The following is a 23492-nucleotide window of genomic DNA, read 5'->3' on the forward strand; positions in this document are numbered from 1 at the left end:
ATGTGAGAGGCAGCAGGTGTACATGAGAAAGGCAGCAGGTGTACATGAGAAAGGCAGCAGGTATATATGAGAAAGGCAGCAGCTATACATGAGAGAGGCAGCAGGTGTACATGAGAAAGGCAGCAGCTATACATGAGAAAGGCAGCAGGTGTACATGAGAAAGGCAGCAGCAATACATGAGAAAGGCAGCAGGTATACATGAGAAAGGCAGCAGGTACACATGAGAAAGGCAGCAGCTATACATGAGAAAGGCAGCAGCTATACATGAGAGAGGCAGCAGGTGTTCATGAGAAAGGCAGCAGGTGTACATGAGAAAGGCAGCAGGTGTACATGAGAAAGGCAGCAGGTGTACATGAGAAAGGCAGCAGGTGTACATGAGAAAGGCAGCAGGTATACATGAGAAAGGCAGCAGGTGTACATGAGAAAGGCAGCAGGTATACATGAGAAAGGCAGCAGGTAAACATGAGAAAGGCAGCAGGTAAACATGAGAAAGGCAGCAGGTATACATGAGAAAGGCAGCAGGTATACATTAGAAAGGCAGCAGCTATACATGAGAAAGGCAGCAGCTATACATGAGAAACGCAGCAGGTATACATGAGAGAGGCAGCAGGTATACATGAGAAAGGCAGCAGCTATACATGAGAAAGGCAGCAGGTATACATGAGAAAGGCAGCAGGTATACATGAGAAAGGCAGCAGCTATACATGAGAAAGGCAGCAGGTATACATGAGAAAGGCAGCAGCTATACATGAGAAAGGCAGCAGGTAAACATGAGAAAGGCAGCAGGTATACATGAGAAAGGCAGCAGCTATACATGAGAAAGGCAGCAGCTATACATGAGAAAGGCAGCAGGTATACATGAGAGAGGCAGCAGGTATACATGGGAAAGGCAGCAGGTATACATGAGAGAGGCAGCAGGTATACATGAGAAAATAGCGTTTATGGCTGAAGCCTTGTTTCAATGAGCTGTAAGAATACCAACAAATGTGTATTACTGTATGTGTCTGTAATATTCTATATACCAGTGGTTCCCAAACTTTTTGGAATCACGGCACCCTGGAGTATCAGAATTTTTTCCACGGCGCCCCTAGGCCAAAGGTTCTATTTGAGAAATTTAGAAATAAATATTAAATGAAGTAAATTGTGTTTCTATGTCATCCTCAGGTTCCGGTTTGTGGCGAGGAGCGAGATTTGCTTCTGTTTGTCCACATATTTCATGATTAGCAGCCACCGCTCTGGTTTTGCCTACTACATTGACCATAAATAATTTGAATTGGTCTTGGACCACCAACCCAGGGCACCCCTGCACGTGCCCCGCAGCACCCCAGGGAGCCACGGCACACAGTCTGAGAACCACTGCTTTAAACCAATCCTGCCATACATTCCCTGACATATATATGTCGCAGGTGCTGGGCCGGCGGTGCTCCCCACGGTGGCGGTGCTGGTCGGAGTGTGGCTGGAAGCGGCGGTGATCGCACACGTGTGTGCGCAGCGGCGCCGCAGGATCATGAGTCTCCCCTGCTGCCTCCCTTAAAGCCGGAGTCCGGCGGGGAGCGGCGGGGGGGGGGGGGCATAGTGGGTCAGTACATGGGGAGAGAGTTAACAGTATAGAGCCCCGCACGTGTGCCTTCCCGGCGGACGGAGGGAGCTCCGGCCTGCGGGAGGAGGGCACGTGCGCCGGGGGCGGTGGCAGGCGCAGTATAGTCAGTGCGGGCCCGCACAGACAAGATAGGGGAGATGATGGGAGGAGGACCACACAGGTTAGAACTAGGGGGGCCAGCGAGTCACCAGAAGGCCAGGCGGGTCATTCTCGGCGCCCGCCGGCCAACGGGCCAGGATACATTCGCCGGCGTCCGCAGGCGTTCCCGCCGGTTATGGCCGCAATTTCTGGGGAAGTCCAGAGGCTTCCGGGGAGTTAGCCTCAGCCCTGTCTACGGTGGTGGCGGCATTGGGACCATTGGCTGCAGCCGCGTCTCCGGGGACAGCGAGGCGTTCCGGCGCGCGCGCAGAAGCGGGGGCATCCGTCGCGCAGTCGGGGTCGGCAGTCCAGCGGATAGCACACGCTTGCCGTGACCTGGGGGCGGCCGCGGTGCAGTTAGGCAACCAAGAAGTAGGGACGGAGCGCGGACGCGAGGAGGGGATGGATGTACCCCGGAATACTAGGCGTTCCCTGGGAGTGGTTTCCAGGTCCCGTGCTTTGTCGTCTTTTTCAGGTGAGCGTGGTGAGGTTGAGGTGGACGTGAGCGATGAAGAAGATTTCCAGGTTTCCACACCGGGGGAGTCCGAGTCCGAGCAGTCGGCAACGTCAGGTGAGGTCGAGCATTCGCCTTCGGGCTCCAGCGCTAGTTCTATCAGTTCCTCCTCTTCTTCATCCCTATCGTCGCAAGCGTCCGACGTTAGTAGCACGACTAGAGCGAAAAAGCGGGCGACGAAGTACGCTAAAAAAGCGTCAGGGCAGAAGGAGAGGCGGAAGAGGCGCAAGAGGCTTAGTGAGAACGCTCGCAGGGCCAAGAAGCGCCGTAATTTGTCCGGAGTGGTCCACTGTGATTATACGGCAATGTTGAGGGGGTTGCGGGATAGCTGCCGTAGGAAGATTTGTACAGGCGATTACGTGGATATGTTCGTGCTGACTAAGGACGCAAAGAAGGAGTATAAGGCAGCGACGGCTAAGAAAGGCATAGGAGCCGAGGCTTTCCGTACATTTGACAACTGGCTGGCTGGTTTCTGCGTCTTTGCGGCGTGTTATCTGGAGGATAGGCCGGATGAACACATGAACGTCATACGGTACCTGCACTTGATACACGATATGCAGCACACATCGACAGGAATAGAATGGCGAATGTATGACGAGAAGTTCCGAGAAAAGCAGGACTGCTTGCAGATAATTGATTTTGGTTGCAAGGACGTGGAGGTCTGGCTCTAGGTCACCCGGGCTTCTCAAACTGCAAAGGAGCCCCCGGAATGCGGGGGCGGATGGGCAACGCACCGCGTTATCCGCCCAGGGGGGTAGCGCAGAGGGAGGACCGGGTAGAAAGGGTAAATCGGCTAACCGCGGGAGCGGACAGGCCACCGCGAGGGGGAAGTGCTTCGCATTTAATAATGCGACCTGTTCCTTCGGCAAGCAGTGTCAGTTTCGACATTCATGCTTGCAATGTGGCGGCTTCCACCCGGCCTCCAACTGTTTTAAAGGCAATCGGCAAGGCCAAAGGGGAAAGCAAGGCTATGCAAAACCCTCCGGGAGCAGGATCGCTCAACAGGGCCCCAACGCCAATTAATTTGGATGCCATGTCCAAGTGGTTGGGATGGTATCCAAATAGGCCAGACGCCAATTTTTTGTTTCAAGGTTTCAAGTTTGGTATCCGCCTGCCAGTTGCGGGTGAAGTATCGGTCAGGGCTCTCAGAAATCTTCAATCCGCTCGCACCTTGCCGTTAGTTTTGCGTGAGAAAGTTGATAAAGAGGTGCGACTGGGTAGGATGGAGGGCCCGTGTAGCTTGCCCCCATTGGATGACCTGGTCATTTCCCCAGTGGGGGTAGTCCCCAAGAAAACTCCAGGTGCTTTTAGGCTCATTCAGCATCTTTCTTACCCGTCAACGACGCAATACCGCCAGAACAATGTTCGGTGGTGTACCAGTCGTTTGACGAGGCTCTGGAGATGGTTCGTAATTACGGCCCGGGAGCTCTGATGGCTAAGATCGATGTTGAATCGGCGCTTCGGGTGCTCCCGTTGCATCCGGACTCATTCCGTTTTATGGGTTTTCGGATCGGAGCGGAATATTTCATTGACAAATGTTTGCCGATGGGGTGTTCCGTTTCCTGCTCGTTCTTTGAAAGGTTTAGCACATTTTTACATTGGTGCGTGGAGTCTTCTACGGGAGGTCATGGGGTTGTGTATTACCTCGATGATTTCCTGTGTGTGGGACCGGCGAATTCGCTGCGCTGCAGCGACTTATTGTTCAGCATCCGGGCCTTGTTTTATCACTTTGGCGTTCCTGTAGCCGGGGAAAAAAAGGAGGGGCAGGTCTCATGTTTGTCATTCTTGGGGATTGAAATCGACACGGTGGCAGGCTCATGTCGCCTTCCTCAGGCCAAGGTTGCGAAGCTTCGCGAGGTTATGGGGCAGTTCGTGACGTCGCGCAAAGTCACGCTGAGGCAGGCGCAGTCTTTGCTGGGCCTCTTGAACATTGCTTGCCGGGTAATCCCGATGGGCAGGGTTTTCTGCCGAAAGCTGGAGAGGGCGACCGCGGGGTGTGCCAGGCCGCATCATTTCATTCGCTTGTCCTCCAAAATTAAGAGGGATTTGGCCGTCTGGGCCTCGTTCCTGGAGGACTTCAATGGGGTGCGTATCTGGTTGGCCCCGACGATCGACAATGCTAGGTTACAGCTGTTTACCGACGCGGCGGGTTCCTCTGGGTTCAGTTGCTACCTAGAGGGATCTTGGTGCGTGGCCTCTTGGCCTGAGGAATGGTGTTGCGAAGGTTTCACTAAGGACCTTTTGCTGCTGGAGCTTTTTCCCGTTATGGTGGCAATGGAGGTTTGGGGCGATCGTCTGGCTGATCGCAGCATTTTGTTCAGATGCGACAATCTGGGCGTGGTGCATGCGATCAATAACCAGAGGGCAAAGTCGCTGGTGGTTTTGAGGGTGCTTGCGCAATTGTTGCTGACATGCTTGCGTAGGAATGTATGGTTCCACGCACAGCATGTTCCAGGAATTGAGAACGGAATTGCCGACGCGTTGTCCCGCGGGCAGTGGGAGAGATTTCGGCTGTTGGCACCCGAGGCCGATGAGCGGCGGTTTCAATGTCCCGGTTATGTCTGGCAGGTGATCGGACCGGACTGGAGGGCCTAGCGATGCGGTCAGTGGCTTCGAACACGCTCAAGGCTTACGGTCAAGCTTGGAGCCAGTGGGAAAAGTTTGTCCGAGGACGTAGTCAAGAAGGTAAGAGCGGGCATCGGATGATGCTTTCTTTTATTTGGCAGCTTTTTGTCACGGGTAGGTCCAGAGCGGTGGTGTCCCGGTACTTAGCAGGGATTTCATTTTTTAATAAAATCAAGGGTGTTCCTGACGTGACAAAGAGCGGGCTTCTTGTGAAGGCGATTAAAAGGTGGGCGCGTGTGGCGCCAGCGCCGCCAGATAGGCGGCGCCCTATCGATGCGGCTTTGTTACCAGCTGTCATCGGTGCTGTAGTCAGTGTCGCATCGTTACTTTTTGAGTCGCTGTTGTTCCAGTTGGCGTTCTCCATGGCTTATCACGGAGCCTTTTCGGGTTTCGGAGCTGGTAGCGCCATCTAAATGGGCAGATTCGCGCATGCTCCTAGATGACGTGGCGGTGGGTGAGAGGTCTTTGCTGTGCAGACTGCGTCGCTCTAAGACGGACCAAGTAGGTAGAGGAAGATGGGTCACTTTGGTACCGTCTCTGGAGGGAAGCATTTGCCCGGTGAGATTGGCATTGCAATATGCAGCAGTTCGGCCCGGTGTGAGGGGGTCGTGGCTGCTGCACTATGACGGTTTACCATTGACGAAATATCAATTTAGTTGGATGCTAAGTCGCTGTCTGGCGGGCTTGGGCCTTTCACCCACTGCTTTCGGTACGCATTCTTTCCGAATCGGGGCGGCAACGTCGGCTGCATCGGCGGGTTTTTCCGTTGCGGAGATTCAGGCGGTGGGGCGATGGAAGTCTTCCAGTTACAAACGTTATATTCGCCCGGTTTCATGAGTTTTCAGTTTTAATATCCGTTAATTAAGTTAATGTTGGAAGGTTAAGTACGTCATTGTGCTGTCTGTGTCTGTTTGTCTCCCCTGTTCATCCTACTCAGGGATTAGCTACTCGCCGCTGCTGACAGCGGGGGTCTGGAGTTCTTTTGCGATTTTTTGCCTGACTTGACGGACTGAATTTCAATTTACACAATTCGGCTGATCAGTTACAATACGAAGTCCCTCAGCAGGTTTTTTATGCTTTCACCTCCAGCTGAGTTCTTACATGTTTTTTCCCATTTAATCCCCCCCCCCTTTTGTTTATTTTGCCTTATTTTAATTTGATCTCTCCCGTTGTGTTTCTATGTTATGCTTCGATTGGCTGGAAGCTCGTTTAGAACGGCTAGGCCGTGACTCATCAAGAAACGAAATCTTTTTTCTTTTGGCAGATCCTTCAGGTTAATGCATGCAATAAGCTAATGGCCCTCATTCCGAGTCGTTCGCTCGGTATTTTTCATCGCATCGCAGTGAAATTCCGCTTAGTGCGCATGCGCAATATTCGCACTGCGACTGCGCCAAGTATCTTTGCTATGAAGAAAGTATTTTTACTCACGGCTTTCTCATCGCTCCGGCGAACGTAATGTGATTGACAGGAAATGGGTGTTACTGGGCGGAAACACGGCGTTTTATGGGCGTGTGGCTGAAAACGCTACCGTTTCCGGAAAAAACGCAGGAGTGGCCGGAGAAACGGGGGAGTGGTTGGGCGAACGCTGGGTGTGTTTGTGACGTCAAACCAGGAACGACAAGCACTGAACTGATCGCACAGGCAGAGTAAGTCTGGAGCTACTCTAAAACTGCTAAGTAGTTTGTGCTCGCAATATTGCGAATACATCGGTCGCAATTTTAAGATGCTAAGATACACTCCCAGTAGGCGGCGGCTTAGCGTGTGTAACTCTGCTAAATTCGCCTTGCGACCGATCAACTCGGAATGAGGGCCAATGTTAGGATATTTATTAATCAATTTTCTCTAACGTCCTAGTGGATGCTGGGGACTCCGTAAGGACCATGGGGAATAGACGGGCTCCGCAGGAGACAGGGCACTTTAAGAAAGAATTAGGAATACTGGTGTGCACTGGCTCCTCCCTCTATGCCCCTCCTCCAGACCTCAGTTGGAATCTGTGCCCGGATGAGCTGGGTGCACTTTAGTGAGCTCTCCTGAGCTTGCTAATAAGAAAGTATTTTGTTAGGATTTTTTATTTTCAGAGAGATCTGCTGGCAACAGACTCTCTGCTACGTGGGACTGAGGGGAGAGAAGCAGACCTACTCACTGTGGATAGGTCATGCTTCTTAGGCCACTGGACACCATTAACTCCAGAGGGATCGAACACAGGAACTCACCCTTGGTCGTCCGATCCCGGAGCCGCGCCGCCGTCCCCCTCGCAGAGCCAGAAGCCGGCGTGAGAAGCAAGAAGACTTCGAAAGCGGCGGCAGAAGACTTCAGTCTTCATATAAGGTAGCGCACAGCACTGCAGCTGTGCGCCATTGCTCCCACATTAAACCCGCACACTCCGGTCACTGTAGGGTGCAGGGCGCAGGGGGGGGCGCCCTGGGCAGCAATTAAGTACCTCTTGGCATAAAAGACCATATATACAGTTGGGCACTGTATATATGCATGAGCCCCCGCCATTATTTTACACAAAATCGCGGGACAGAAGCCCGCCGCTGAGGGGGCGGGGCTTCTTCCTCAGCACTCACCAGCGCCATTTTCTCTCCACAGCTCCGCTGAGAGGAAGCTCCTCAGGCTCTCCCCTGCAGATTCACGGTAGAAAGAGGGTAAAAAGAGAGGGGGGGGGGGCACATAAATTTAGCGCAATATCAGTATATACAGCAGCTACTGGGTAAACACTAAGTTACTGTGGTCATATAGCGCTGGGGTGTGTGCTGGCATACTCTCTCTCTGTTTCTCCAAAAGGCCTTGTGGGGGTTCTGTCCTCAAATAGAGCATTCCCTGTGTGTGTGGTGTGTCGGTACGCTTGTGTCGACATGTTTGACGAGGAAGGCTATGTGGAAGCAGAGCAGGTGCAGATGAATGTGGTGTCTCCGCCGACGGCGCCGACACCTGATTGGATGGATATGTGGAAGGTTTTAAATGATAATGTAAACTCCTTGCATAAAAGGTTGGATAAAGCTGAAGCCTTGGGACAGTCAGGGTCCCAACCCATGTCTGATCCTACAGCGCAGAGGCCGTCAGGGTCTCAGAAGCGCCCACTATCCCAAATTTTTGACACAGATATCGACACGGATTCTGACTCCAGTGTCGATGGCGATGATGCAAAGTTGCAGCCTAAAATGGCTAAAGCCATCCGCTACATGATTATAGCAATGAAGGATGTATTGCACATCTCAGAGGAAACCCCTGTCCCTGCCTGACAAGAGGGTTTATATGTTTGGTGAAAAAAGGCAAGAAGTGACTTTTTCCCCTTCACATGAGTTAAATGAGTTATGTGAAAAGGCTTGGGATTCTCCTGATAGGAAAATGCAGATTTCCAAACGGTTACTTATGGCGTATCCTTTCCCGCCAACGGACAGGTTACGCTGTGAATCCTCCCCTAGGGTAGACAAAGCTTTGACACGCTTATCTAAGAAGGTAGCCCTGCCATCACACACAGGATACGGCCACCCTAAAAGATCCTGCGGATAGAAAGCAGGAAGGTATCCTGAAGTCCGTTTATACACATTCAGGTACCCTACTAAGGCCGGCAATTGCGTCGGCCTGGATGTGTAGTGCTGTAGCAGCATGGACAGATACTCTGTCTGAGGAACTTGATACCTTGGACAAGGATACTATATTACTGACCCTGGGGCATATAAAAGACGCTGTCCTATATATGAGGGATGCCCAGAGAGACATTTGTCTACTGGGCTCTAGAATAAATGCAATGTCAATTTCTGCCAGAAGGGTCCTGTGGACTCGGCAATGGACAGGTGATGCCGACTCAAAAAAGCACATGGAGGTGTTACCTTATAAGGGTGAGGAATTGTTTGGGGACGGTCTCTCGGACCTAGTTTCCACAGCTACGGCTGGGAAGTAAATTTTTTTGCCATATATTCCCTCACAACCTAAGAAAGCACCGTATTACCAAATGCAGTCCTTTCGATCACAAAGAGGCAAGAAAGCATGAGGTGCGTCCTTTCTTGCCAGAGGCAGGGGTAGAGGAAAGAAGCTGCACAATACAGCTAGTTCCCAGGAACAGAAGTCCTCCCCGGCTTCCACTAAATCCACCGCATGACGCTGGGGCTCCACAGGTGGAGCCAGGAGCGGTGGGGGCGCGTCTCCGAAATTTCAGCCACCAGTGGGTTCGCTCACGGGTGGATCCCTGGGCTATACAGATTGTGTCTCAGGGATACAAGCTGGAATTCGAAGTGATGCCCCCTCACCGTTACCTCAAATCGGCCCTGCCAGCTTCCCCCATAGAAATGGAAGTAGTGTTAGCGGCAATTCACAAATTATATCTCCAGCAGGTGGTGGTAAAGGTTCCCCTCCCTCAACAGGGAAGGGGTTACTATTCCACAATGTTTGTGGTTCCGAAACCGGACGGTTCGGTCAGACCCATATTGAATTTAAAATCCCTGAACATTTACCTGAAAAGGTTCAAGTTCAAGATGGAATCGCTCAGAGCGGTCATTGCAAGCCTTGAAGAGGGGGATTTTATGGTGTCTCTGGACATAAAGGATGCTTACCTGCATGTCCCCATTTATCCACCTCATCAGGAGTACCTCAGATTTGTGGTACAGGACTGTCATTACCAATTCCAGACGTTGCCGTTTGGTCTGTCCACGGCACCGAGAATATTTACCAAGGTAATGGCGGAAATGATGGTGCTTCTGCGAAAGCAAGGAGTTACAATTATCCCATACTTGGACGATCTCCTCATAAAGGCGAGGTCCAGAGAGCAGTTGCTGATCAGCGTAGCACACTCTCGGGAGGTGTTACAACAGCACGGCTGGATTCTGAATATTCCAAAGTCGCAGCTGATTCCTACGACGAGTCTGCCCTTCCTGGGCATGATTCTGGACACAGACCAGAAGAAGGTGTTTCTCCCGGAGGAGAAGGCCCAGAAGCTTGTGACTCTGGTCAGAGACCTCTTAAAACCAAAGCAGGTGTCGGTGCATCAATGCACGCGAGTCCTGGGAAAGATGGTGGCATCATACGAAGCCATTCCCTTCGGCAGGTTCCATGCGAGGACCTTTCAGTGGGATCTGTTGGACAAGTGGTCCGGATCGCATCTTCAGATGCATCGGCTGATCACCCTATCCCCCAGGGCCAGGTGTCTCTTCTGTGGTGGCTGCAGAGTACTCACCTTCTCGAGGGCCGCAGGTTCGGCATACAGGACTGGGTCCTGGTGACCACGGATGCAAGCCTCCGAGGGTGGGGGGCAGTCACTCAGGGAAGAAACTTCCAGGGGCTGTGGTCAAGTCAGGAGACTTGTCTGCACATCAATATCCTGGAACTAAGGGCCATATACAACGCCCTGAGTCAAGCGTAGCCTCTGCTTCGCAACCAACTGGTGCTGATTCAGTCAGACAACATCACCGCAGTGGCTCATGTAAACCGCCAGGGCGGCACAAGAAGCAGGGTGGCGATGGCAGAAGCCACCAGAATTCTTTGCTGGGTGGAGAATCACGTGCAAGCACTGTCAGCAGTGTTCATTCCTGGGGTGGACAACTGGGAAGCAGACTTCCTCAGCAGGCACGACCTTCACCCGGGAGAGTGGGGACTTCATCAAGAAGTCTTCACACAGATTACAAATCGATGGGAACTGCCACAGGTGGACATGATGACATCCCGCCTCAACAAAAAGCTACAAAGGTATTGCGCCAGGTCAAGAGACCCTCAGGCGATAGCTGTGGACGCACTAGTGACACAGTGGGTGTTCCAGTCGGTTTATGTGTTTCCTCCTCTTCCTCTCATACCCAAGGTGCTGAGAATCATAAGAAAAAGAGGAGTGAGAACAATACTCATTGTTCCGGATTGGCCAAGAAGGACTTGGTATCCGGTACTGCAAGAAATGCTCACAGAGGACCCATGGCCTCTGCCTCTCAGACAGGATCTGTTGCAACAGGGGCCCTGTCTGTTCCAAGACTTACCGCGGCTGCGTTTGACGGCATGGCGGTTGAACGCCGGATCCTAGCGGAGAAAGGCATTCCGGATGAGGTTATTCCTACGCTGATAAAGGCTAGGAAGGACGTGACAGCAAAACATTATCACCGTATATGGCGAAAATATGTTGCTTGGTGTGAGGCCAGGAAGGCCCCTACAGAGGAATTCCAGCTGGGCCGTTTCCTTCACTTCCTACAGTCGGGAGTGACTATGGGCTTAAAATTAGGGTCCATTAAGGTCCAGATTTCGGCCCTATCCATTTTCTTTCAAAAGGAACTGGCTTCTCTTCCTGAAGTTCAGACGTTTGTAAAGGGAGTGCTGCATATTCAGCCCCCTTTTGTGCCACCAGTGGATCCTTGGGATCTTAACGTGGTGTTGAGTTTCCTGAAATCTCACTGGTTTGAGCCACTTAAGACCGTGGAGTTAAAATATCTTACGTGGAAAGTGGTCATGCAATTGGCCTTAGCTTCGGCTAGGCGTGTGTCAGAATTGGTGGCTTTGTCACATAAAAGCCCCTATCCAGTTTTCCATATGGACAGGGCAGAATTACGGACTTGTCCGCAATTTCTGCCGAAGGTGGTGTCATCTTTTCATTTGAACCAACCTATTGTGGTGCCTGCGGCTACTCGTGACTTGGAGGATTCCAAGTTACTAGATGTAGTCAGAGCTTTGAAGATTTATGTAGCCAGAACGGCTGGAGTCAGGAAAACTGACTCGCTGTTTACCCTGTATGCATCCAACAAGCTGGGTGCTCCTGCTTCAAAGCAAACTATTGCTCGCTGGATCTGTAACACGATTCAGCAGGCTCATTCTGCGGCTGGATTGCCGCATCCAAAATCAGTAAAAGCCCATTCCACAAGGAAAGTGTGCTCTTCTTGGGCGGCTACCCGAGGGGTCTCGGCATTACAGCTTTGCCGAGCAGCTACTTGGTCGGGTTCAAACACTTTTGCAAAATTCTACAAGTTTGATACCCTGGCTGAGGAGGACCTTGTGTTTGCTCATTCGGTGCTGCAGAGTCATCCGCACTCTCCCGCCCGTTTGGGAGCTTTGGTATAATCCCCATGGTCCTTACGGAGTCCCCAGCATCCACTAGGACGTTAGAGAAAATAAGATTTTACTCACCGGTAAATCTATTTCTCGTAGTCCGTAGTGGATGCTGGGCGCCCGTCCCAAGTGCGGACTTCTTCTGCAATACTTGTATATAGTTATTGCTTAAATAAGGGTTATGTTATGGTTGCATCAGGTTGTCTGATGCTCTGTTGTTGTTCATACTGTTAACTGGCTCCAAAACCGGAAACCCAGAGGTGGTTTCACAAAGAAAAAAAGTTCCTTTTGTGGAGCACTCTTTTATGTAAGTAATTGATAGATGATTTTAATAAAACATAACTTTTAATCACTATTATTCATAAAACCTTTCTAGACATGATCATGCAATACATTTATAATTATAATGAAAAAAGTATTAATAATATATATACGCTCACCAAAATAATATTGGTAGTGGTGATAATTTAAAGCATCAAAAGGTAAAATACCTATAACACATCTACACACCGATAATTTTACTGAGGTTTAGGAGCTTTGAATGCTATTTCATAATCATCTCCAGCTGCTGATACCCTTGTAAGTAATCCTAGTAGTTTCTCATATAATTCCTTCATATGATACCTGTTAGTAACTTAGCGTGGTTCTAGACATTAGGTGATTAAGCCCTTCGTGGTGAAACGCGTTCTGGCCGTTTGCTGATTCCCCGCTGCAGGGGGAACAGCCTGCACACATCCACATCCACACCCTCCAGCTAAAAGAGTCAGGTACCCTGTCCTTTCAGGTGTCTTCTCCTCTCCCGGCGGCGCATTTTGGTCCCTGCAATGCGGTGAGTAACCAGGGCCACCTAACACCGCATACGGGAGTAGGGCTGTACACTGTATCTTTCTCTCCGGCCAGCGTGCCTGCAAGCTCCGCTCTCACCTCCGTCCGCTCAATGAAGACGGAGGCAGCAGAAAGGGCTGCAGACTCTCACGCTGTCCCTAATTTTCAAACTATGTGTTAAGCAATTGATTATAATCTTGCCAGGGATACAGTGTTACACACTCTCCTTAATTATTCTAAGGCACAACAGTTAACCCATTTCATATTGATATCCAGTAATTTAACATCACTTCTGGTATACACCCTAAAACTCTTTAGTGTGGTGGATCAGTAATGTAATCAGTTGATATAACCAACATTAGACCTATCAAGGAGTTTAGCAATTAACATGTGATGTATGTATCTATCCTATTTACTTTCGGTGTCTGCCCTCCTCCCGGTGGCGAATTTGGTTCCCGCTATGCCTAGTGTAATCAGGACCATCTAACACCGCAAACGGAGGACTCAGGGCGTATCACTGCATCTCTCTATCGTGAACAGCGTTTGCCGATCCCGCTCTCACCCCCGTCCGCTCACGGAAGACGGCGGCAGTAGAAGGGGTGGCATACCTTCACGCTGTTCCTTTCTATCCCCAGTGTGTTCATCATTATTTGTACCTGACAGTTAATAAGGGAGAGGATATAGAGAGAGGACATTTGGTTATGTTACCATAGCAATTGTTTATAAGTAGTAACATAAATCTCCAGGGTAGGGTGCATGTCTAACATCCAAACTATGATAGCATGCCCCAAAGCAGTACCCACGGTCTAATGTCTAGAACCACGCTAAGTTACTAACAGGTATCATATGAAGGAATTATATGAGAAACTACTAGGATTACTTACAAGGGTATCAGCAGCTGGAGATGATTATGAAATAGCATTCAAAGCTCCTAAACCTCAGTAAAATTATCGGTGTGTAGATGTGTTATAGGTATTTTACCTTTTGATGCTTTAAATTATCACCACTACCAATATTATTTTGGTGAGCGTATATATATTATTAATACTTTTTTCATTATAATTATAAATGTATTGCATGATCATGTCTAGAAAGGTTTTATGAATAATAGTGATTAAAAGTTATGTTTTATTAAAATCATCTATCAATTACTTACATAAAAGAGTGCTCCACAAAAGGAACTTTTTTTCTTTGTGAAACCACCTCTGGGTTTCCGGTTTTGGAGTATGTGATATTCAGTTCCGTGGAGCACCTCCAGCTGTGATACTAAATGAATATAAGTAAATTACTGTAATTGCTGGTTTAAAATACATTGTATTCATTTATTATTGTTTATGTTTTGTGCGGGATACACAGTTTTCTTTTTACATACTGTTAACTGGGTAAGTTTATCACGAGTTATACGGTGTGATTGGTGTGGCTGGTATGAGTCTTACCCTGGATTCCAAAATCCTTTCCATGTACTGTCAGCTCTTCCGGGCACAGTTTCCTTAACTGAGGTCTGGAGGAGGGACATAGAGGGAGGAGCCAGTGCACACCAGTATTCCTAATTCTTTTTAAAGTGCCCTGTCTCCTGCGGAGCCCGTCTATTCCCCATGGTCCTTACGGAGTCCCCAGCATCCACTACGGACTACGAGAAATAGATTTACCGGTGAGTAAAATCTTATTTTTATTCCTTTCCTTCACTTCAGGTTGGGTAGAAGACGATTTTTCAATATGGGTAGTTGGCCACTCTTATGTTTACTGGGCAGCCAGGTTTTTGGCCTCGGATGGGGCGCAGTTTTTTCCTTGGGCTCATGGCGTTCGTTGGCTTGGTTGGCGTGGGATGAGGTGGCGAGATCTGAAGAGTAGATTGGTCAGTCAGGTCAGGGAGCATGGAGTCCCTAGGGTGCTGGTTGTCCACTCGGGTGGCAACGATCTGGGGAAGAGGACATCTTTAGAGCTGAGATGGGCCATGATGGAAGATCTGGCCAGTGTGGCCGCAGCATGGCCCAGCTGTGTTTTGGTGTTCTACATGATGGTGCCAAGGTTGCATTGGCAGGGAGTGGCGGACGGTCACCCTATTGATGAGGCCAGGTAAAAGGTGAACGCTGCGGTGGCGAAGTGGGTATTGGCTCACGGAGGGAAAGTGGTTCATCACCCTAGGATTCGGTTCCGGGAAAGTCACCTTTTTCGGCCTGATGGTGTGCATCTGTCCAAGGAAGGGATGATGCTTTTCCTGGAGGATCTGTTTCAGGTGTTGCAGGAGTTAGGTTGAGGTTATGGTGGCGGTGCGAAGACTCTGGGGAAGAGTCTTTCGCTGTTGCCGGAAAAGAACGGCAGGTTATAGTTTGACTTGTTAGTCACAGTTTTTACAGTTTTGGTGTGGTTTAGGTGCACTCACCTCCATTGACTTTTAAGGCCGCTAGATCACCCATCAGGGGGCAGCATCATCACCCATCAGGGTGGGCAGTCAGCGTGGAGGTCTGAGTCGGGCACCTATTACCTATGTATGGTTTGTGGTAGATTAGGATTGTTTGGGTTTTTAATGTTCTGAGGTTATCTTCAGTGGGTTATAGCCGTTTTTTTTCCTGCCACCATATGTCGGTTGAATCGGCACGTTAACTTAATTTTTACTTTACAGGTTTTTTCTAATGGTTAGGGTACAATAAATAGCTAACAATTTTCTGCCAAATTCAAGTCTCCGTGTCATTATTTCATGGTATTAAGAGTATAGAATGTTTACTTTTAGAATGGAGGTCAACACATTATCATTAGGAGGTTTATACTTTTTATTTACAAAAACTACAATTCATACCAGAGTGCTGTATTTAATCAGAGTCAGGGAACGTCACGAGTACACACACATATAATAAGCCGTGCAATGGATCCTGCGACACAGCCACGCCTGGTGAATTGTATACAGACACGCTACTCCCATCTACTAGTGTATACAAATTCTTCTGCTGCAATAAAGAAACCATGGGAATCCATCCAATCGCTCCTTGTGGTGGAGCGTCGCAGCCAAGGTAAGCATTCAGTACTAAATTAAGTAAAAAGGGAAAGGTGTTATGAGGACACGTCTGTAAATCATTATAAACCCAGGATAACATTCCCATACCCCAGATAAGAGTAATAAAAGCCTGTATTTGCTGTATTGCGCAGCCTGGCTACATAACACGTTTGTACATGTCACAGGGCACTTGTCCTTTCTGCAGACTCTCCTTATACCTGTTGCTGGGATTGCACTTTGCTGTTAGGTCCCGGAGGTCACTGATGTTGTCTGCTCTCTGCCCGGGGCTGGATGTCTCTGTGTAACGCAGATTAGAGGACACTGCCGACACTTTACTGTCACTGTGCAAAGCCATTAGATGATAGGTAACACACCTGTGTCACATTTAATGATAAATTACATTGCAACGTCAGTAAATGATAGGAACGGAGACGGATTTATTATTATTAATAGTATTATTATTATCAGTTTCTTATATAGCGCAGCAATTCTGTTGCACTTTACACTTGGAAACAACAGTGATAAAGCAAAACTGGGTAATAGACAGACCTAGAGGTAGGAGCAGTAGCGGCTCTTGACATGGGCAAGCAGGATTTTTGCCTGGGACGCCGCTGTCCTGGGGGTGCCATGTGCCGCTGTCGTGGCAAGAGCCGTTACTGGTGCCGTGCGGTGCGCCTGACGTCATCGCGTACCACACAGCATTGTGGGAGCGGCCGCAGACACTAGAGGTCATAACTGATCTCTAGTGAGTGTGCAGTGTGCGGCGCTATGGGAGAGACGTCATGGCATCTCTCCCATAGTTCCGAGGAGCGGCGGCTGGAGACGGAGGACAGCAGCAGCAGTCGGGTATCAGGGGCGGGGCTGGTGAGTATTAAAAAAATAATAATTTTTTTGTAAGCATCTACTAGGGGCACAGCTACTGGGGGTAAAACTATAGGGGGCACAGCTACTTAGGGCACATCTACTGGGGGCACAGCTACTGGGGACACAGCTACTGAGGGCACAGCTACTGGGGGCACAGCTACTGAGGGCACAGCTACTGAGGGCACAGCTACTGGGGGCACAGCTACTGAGGGCACAGCTACTGAGGGCACAGCTACTGGGGGCACAGCTACTGAGGCCACAGATACAGGGGTCACATCTACTGGGGGCACAGCTACTGGGGACACAGCTACTGAGGGCACAGCTACTGGGGGCACAGCTACTGAGGGCACAGCTACTGAGGGCACAGCTACTGGGGGCACAGCTACTGAGGCCACAGATACAGGGGTCACAGCTACTGAGGGCACAGCTACTTAGGGCACAGCTACTGAGGGCACAGCTACTGAGGGCACAGCTACTGGGGGCACAGCTACTGAGGGCACAGCTACTGGGGGCACAGCTACTGAGGGCACAGATACAGGGGTCACAGCTACTGAGGGCACAGCTACTGAGGGTACAGATACAGGGGGCAAAACTACTGGGGGCACAGCTACTGGGGGCACAGCTACAGGGGGCACAGCTACAGGGGGCAAAACTACTGGGGGGCAAAGCTACAGGGGGCAAAACTACTGGGGGCAAATCTAATGAGGGCACAGCTACAGGGGGCAAAACTACTGGGGGCAAAGCTACAGGGGACAAAACTACTGGGGGCAAATCTAATGAGGGCACAGCTACAGGGGGCAAAACTACTGGGGGCACATTTACTAAGGGCACAGCTACAGGGGGCAAAACTACGAGGGCACAGCTACAGGGGGCAAAACTACTGGGGGCACATCTACTGAGGGCACAGCTACAGGGGCAAAACTACTGGGGGTACATCTACTGAGGGAACAGCTACATGGGGCAAAACTACTGGGGGTACATCTACTGAGGGCACAGCTACAGGGGCAAAACTACTGGGGGTACATCTACTGAGGGCACAGCTACAGGGGGCAAAACTACTGGGGGTACATCTACTGAGGGCACAGCTACAGGGGCAAAACTACTGGGGGTACAGCTACAGGGGGCAAAACTACTGGGGCACAGCCACAGGGGGCAGAACTACTGGGGGTACATCTACTGAAGGCACAGCTACAGGGGCAAAACTACTGGGGGTACATCTACTGAGGGCACAGCTACAGGGGCAAAACTACTGGGGGTACATCTACTGAGGGCACAGCCACAGGGGCAAAACTACTGGGGGCACATCTACTGAGGGCACAGCTACAGGGGCAAAACTACTGGGGGTACATCTACTGAGGGCACAGCTACAGGGGCAAAACTACTGGGGGTACATCTACTGAGGGCACAGCTACAGGGGCAAAACTACTGGGGGTACATCTACTGAGGGCACAGCTACAGGGGGCAAAACTACGGGGGCACAGCTACAGGGGGCAAAACTACTGGGGGTACATCTACTGAGGGCACAGCTACAGGGGGCAAAACTACGGGGGCACAGCTACAGGGGACAAAACTACTGGGGGTACATCTACTGAGGGCACAGCTACAGGGGCAAAACTACAGGGGGCATAACTGTGACCACGCCTCTCCCCTATGAAGCCACCGGCGCACACTAACCCTTCTATTCCTATTGGGTGGAGGTGGGGCAAAGGAAACTTTTACCCTGGACGCCACAAGGTCTAGAACCGACCTTGGGTAGGAGGGCCCTGCTCACACGCTTACACTCTATGGGGAAATAGGCATTGACAGTATCTATTACAGAGTTGTCCACCAGATTGCAGAGGCTCTGGGTGGGCTGTATGATATGGTCACAGTGATGATGGCTCTGAGTGGGCTGTATGATATGGTCACAGTGATGATGGCTCTGGGTGGGCTGTGTGATATGGTCACACAGTGATGTTGGCTCTGGATGGGCTGTGTGATATGGTCACAGTGATGTTGGCTCTGGGTGGGCTGTGTGATATGGTCACAGTGATGTTGGCTCTGGGTGGGCTGTGTGATATGGTCACACAGTGATGTTGGCTCTGGGTGGGCTGTGTGATATGGTCACACAGTGATGTTGGCTCTGGATGGGCTGTGTGATATGGTCACAGTGATGTTGGCTCTGGGTGGGCTGTGTGATATGGTCACAGGGATGTTGGCTCTGGATGGGCTGTATGATATGGTCACAGTGATGTTGGCTCTGGATGGGCTGTGTGATATGGTCACAGTGATGATGGCTCTGGGTGGGCTGTGTGATATGGTCACAGTGATGTTGGCTCGGGGTGGGCTGTGTGATATGGTCACAGTGATGTTGGCTCTGGGTGGGCTGTATGATATGGTCACAGTGATGTTGGCTCTGGATGGGCTGTATGATATGGTCACAGTGATGTTGGCTCTGGGTGGGCTGTGTGATATGGTCACAGTGATGTTGGCTGTGGGTGGGCTGTATGATATGGTCACAGTGATGTTGGCTCTGGATGGGCTGTGTGATATGGTCACAGTGATGTTGGCTCTGGGTGGGCTGTGTGATATGGTCACAGTGATGTTGGCTCTGGGTGGGCTGTGTGATATGGTCACAGTGATGTTGGCTCTGGATGGGCTGTATGATATGGTCACAGTGATGTTGGCTCTGGGTGGGCTGTATGATATGGTCACAGTGATGATGGCTCTGGATGGGCTGTATGATATGGTCACAGTGATGTTGGCTCTGGATGGGCTGTATGATATGGTCACAGTGATGTTGGCTCTGAGTGGGCTGTGTGATATGGTCACACAGTGATGTTGGCTCTGGGTGGGCTGTGTGATATGGTCGCAGTGATGTTGGCTCTGGGTGGGCTGTGTGATTTGGTCACAGTGATGTTGGCTCTGGATGGGCTGTGTGATATGGTCACAGAGATGTTGGCTCTGGATGGGCTGTGTGATATGGTCACAGTGATGATGGCTCTGGATGGGCTGTATGATATGGTCACAGTGATGATGGCTCTGGATGGGCTGTGTGATATGGTCACAGTGATGTTGGCTCTGGGTGGGCTGTGTGATATGGTCACAGTGATGTTGGCTCTGGGTGGGCTGTGTGATATGGTCACAGTGATGTTGGCTCTGAGTGGGCTGTATGATATGGTCACAGTGATGTTGGCTCTGGATGGGCTGTGTGATATGGTCACAGTGATGTTGGCTCTGAGTGGGCTGTATGATATGGTCACAGTGATGATGGCTCTGGGTGGGCTGTGTGATATGGTCACACAGTGATGTTGGCTCTGGATGGGCTGTATGATATGGTCACAGGGATGTTGGCTCTGAGTGGGCTGTGTGATATGGTCACAGTGATGTTGGCTCTGAGTGGGCTGTATGATATGGTCACAGTGATGTTGGCTCTGGGTGGGCTGTGTGATATGGTCACACAGTGATGTTGGCTCTGGATGGGCTGTGTGATATGGTCACAGTGATGATGGCTCTGGGTGGGCTGTGTGATATGGTCACAGTGATGATGGCTCTGGATGGGCTGTGTGATATGGTCACAGTGATGATGGCTCTGGATGGGCTGTATGATATGGTCACAGTGATGTTGGCTCTGGGTGGGCTGTGTGATATGGTCACACAGTGATGTTGGCTCTGGATGGGCTGTGTGATATGGTCACAGTGATGTTGGCTCTGAGTGGGCTGTATGATATGGTCACAGTGATGATGGCTCTGGGTGGGCTGTGTGATATGGTCACACAGTGATGTTGGCTCTGGGTGGGCTGTGTGATATGGTCACAGGGATGTTGGCTCTGGATGGGCTGTGTGATATGGTCACAGTGATGTTGGCTCTGAGTGGGCTGTGTGATATGGTCACAGTGATGATGGCTCTGGATGGGCTGTGTGATATGGTCACAGTGATGTTGGCTCTGGATGGGCTGTGTGATATGGTCACAGTGATGTTGGCTCTGAGTGGGCTGTATGATATGGTCACAGTGATGTTGGCTCTGGATGGGCTGTATGATATGGTCACAGTGATGTTGGCTCTGGGTGGGCTGTATGATATGGTCACAGTGATGATGGCTCTGGGTGGGCTGTGTGATATGGTCACACAGTGATGTTGGCTCTGGATGGGCTGTATGATATGGTCACAGGGATGTTGGCTCTGAGTGGGCTGTGTGATATGGTCACAGTGATGTTGGCTCTGAGTGGGCTGTATGATATGGTCACAGTGATGTTGGCTCTGGGTGGGCTGTGTGATATGGTCACACAGTGATGTTGGCTCTGGATGGGCTGTGTGATATGGTCACAGTGATGATGGCTCTGGGTGGGCTGTGTGATATGGTCACAGTGATGATGGCTCTGGATGGGCTGTGTGATATGGTCACAGTGATGATGGCTCTGGATGGGCTGTATGATATGGTCACAGTGATGTTGGCTCTGGGTGGGCTGTGTGATATGGTCACACAGTGATGTTGGCTCTGGATGGGCTGTGTGATATGGTCACAGTGATGTTGGCTCTGAGTGGGCTGTATGATATGGTCACAGTGATGATGGCTCTGGGTGGGCTGTGTGATATGGTCACACAGTGATGTTGGCTCTGGGTGGGCTGTGTGATATGGTCACAGGGATGTTGGCTCTGGATGGGCTGTGTGATATGGTCACAGTGATGTTGGCTCTGAGTGGGCTGTGTGATATGGTCACAGTGATGATGGCTCTGGATGGGCTGTGTGATATGGTCACAGTGATGTTGGCTCTGGATGGGCTGTGTGATATGGTCACAGTGATGTTGGCTCTGAGTGGGCTGTATGATATGGTCACAGTGATGTTGGCTCTGGATGGGCTGTATGATATGGTCACAGTGATGTTGGCTCTGGGTGGGCTGTATGATATGGTCACACAGTGATGATGGCTCTGGATGGGCTGTGTGATATGGTCACACAGTGATGTTGGCTCTGGGTGGGCTGTATGATATGGTCACACAGTGATGTTGGCTCTGGGTGGGCTGTGTGATATGGTCACACAGTGATGTTGGCTCTGGATGGGCTGTGTGATATGGTCACAGGGATGTTGGCTCTGGGTGGGCTGTGTGATATGGTCACAGTGATGTTGGCTCTGGGTGGGCTGTATGATATGGTCACACAGTGATGTTGGCTCTGGATGGGCTGTATGATATGGTCACACAGTGATGTTGGCTCTGGATGGGCTGTATGATATGGTCACAGTGATGTTGGCTCTGGATGGGCTGTATGATATGGTCACAGTGATGTTGGCTCTGGGTGGGCTGTATGATATGGTCACACAGTGATGATGGCTCTGGATGGGCTGTGTGATATGGTCACACAGTGATGTTGGCTCTGGGTGGGCTGTATGATATGGTCACAGTGATGATGGCTCTGGGTGGGCTGTGTGATATGGTCACAGTGATGTTGGCTCTGGGTGGGCTGTGTGATTTGGTCACAGTGATGTTGGCTCTGGATGGGCTGTGTGATATGGTCACAGTGATGTTGGCTCTGGGTGGGCTGTGTGATATGGTCACAGTGATGTTGGCTCTGAGTGGGCTGTATGATATGGTCACAGTGATGATGGCTCTGGGTGGGCTGTGTGATATGGTCACACAGTGATGTTGGCTCTGGATGGGCTGTGTGATATGGTCACAGTGATGTTGGCTCTGAGTGGGCTGTATGATATGGTCACAGTGATGATGGCTCTGGGTGGGCTGTGTGATATGGTCACACAGTGATGTTGGCTCTGGATGGGCTGTGTGATATGGTCACAGTGATGTTGGCTCTGAGTGGGCTGTATGATATGGTCACAGTGATGATGGCTCTGGATGGGCTGTGTGATATGGTCACACAGTGATGTTGGCTCTGGGTGGGCTGTATGATATGGTCACAGTGATGATGGCTCTGGGTGGGCTGTGTGATATGGTCACAGTGATGTTGGCTCTGGGTGGGCTGTGTGATTTGGTCACAGTGATGTTGGCTCTGGATGGGCTGTGTGATATGGTCACAGTGATGTTGGCTCTGGGTGGGCTGTGTGATATGGTCACAGTGATGTTGGCTCTGAGTGGGCTGTATGATATGGTCACAGTGATGATGGCTCTGGGTGGGCTGTGTGATATGGTCACACAGTGATGTTGGCTCTGGATGGGCTGTGTGATATGGTCACAGTGATGTTGGCTCTGAGTGGGCTGTATGATATGGTCACAGTGATGATGGCTCTGGGTGGGCTGTGTGATATGGTCACACAGTGATGTTGGCTCTGGATGGGCTGTGTGATATGGTCACAGTGATGTTGGCTCTGAGTGGGCTGTATGATATGGTCACAGTGATGATGGCTCTGGATGGGCTGTGTGATATGGTCACAGTGATGTTGGCTCTGGATGGGCTGTGTGATATGGTCACAGTGATGTTGGCTCTGAGTGGGCTGTATGATATGGTCACAGTGATGTTGGCTCTGGATGGGCTGTGTGATATGGTCACAGTGATGTTGGCTCTGGATGGGCTGTGTGATAAGGTCACACAGTGATGTTGACCTGGGGTCAGGAGGAAGGGAAAGTGAAGAAAGAGAAATACAGACTGTGAGGTTATGTATGTGCTGTACAGAGAGGATGTAGGGCCCGATTCAGCCCTGATCAATGTTGTGCGAATTTGCAAGCCGGCCGATTATCGAGCGACTGCGCATGTATACGGATCATAGTGCGCATATGCAAGGCCAAACAGCAAAAAAATCCAGCAACTTTTTTGATCGCTAGCCTTACGCAAGTTGATTGACAGGAAGCGGGCGCATGTGGGTGGTAACTGGCTCTTTTCTGCGGTGTCAGAGAAAACGCAGGCGTTCCCAAGCGTATTCAGGGAGGGTGTGTCAGCTCCGGCCCCGATCAGCCTGTTCTCATCGCACTGTAGGAGTAAGTC

The sequence above is a fragment of the Pseudophryne corroboree genome, chromosome 9 (genome assembly GCF_028390025.1).
Source record: "Pseudophryne corroboree isolate aPseCor3 chromosome 9, aPseCor3.hap2, whole genome shotgun sequence".
Lineage (NCBI taxonomy): Eukaryota > Metazoa > Chordata > Amphibia > Anura > Myobatrachidae > Pseudophryne > Pseudophryne corroboree.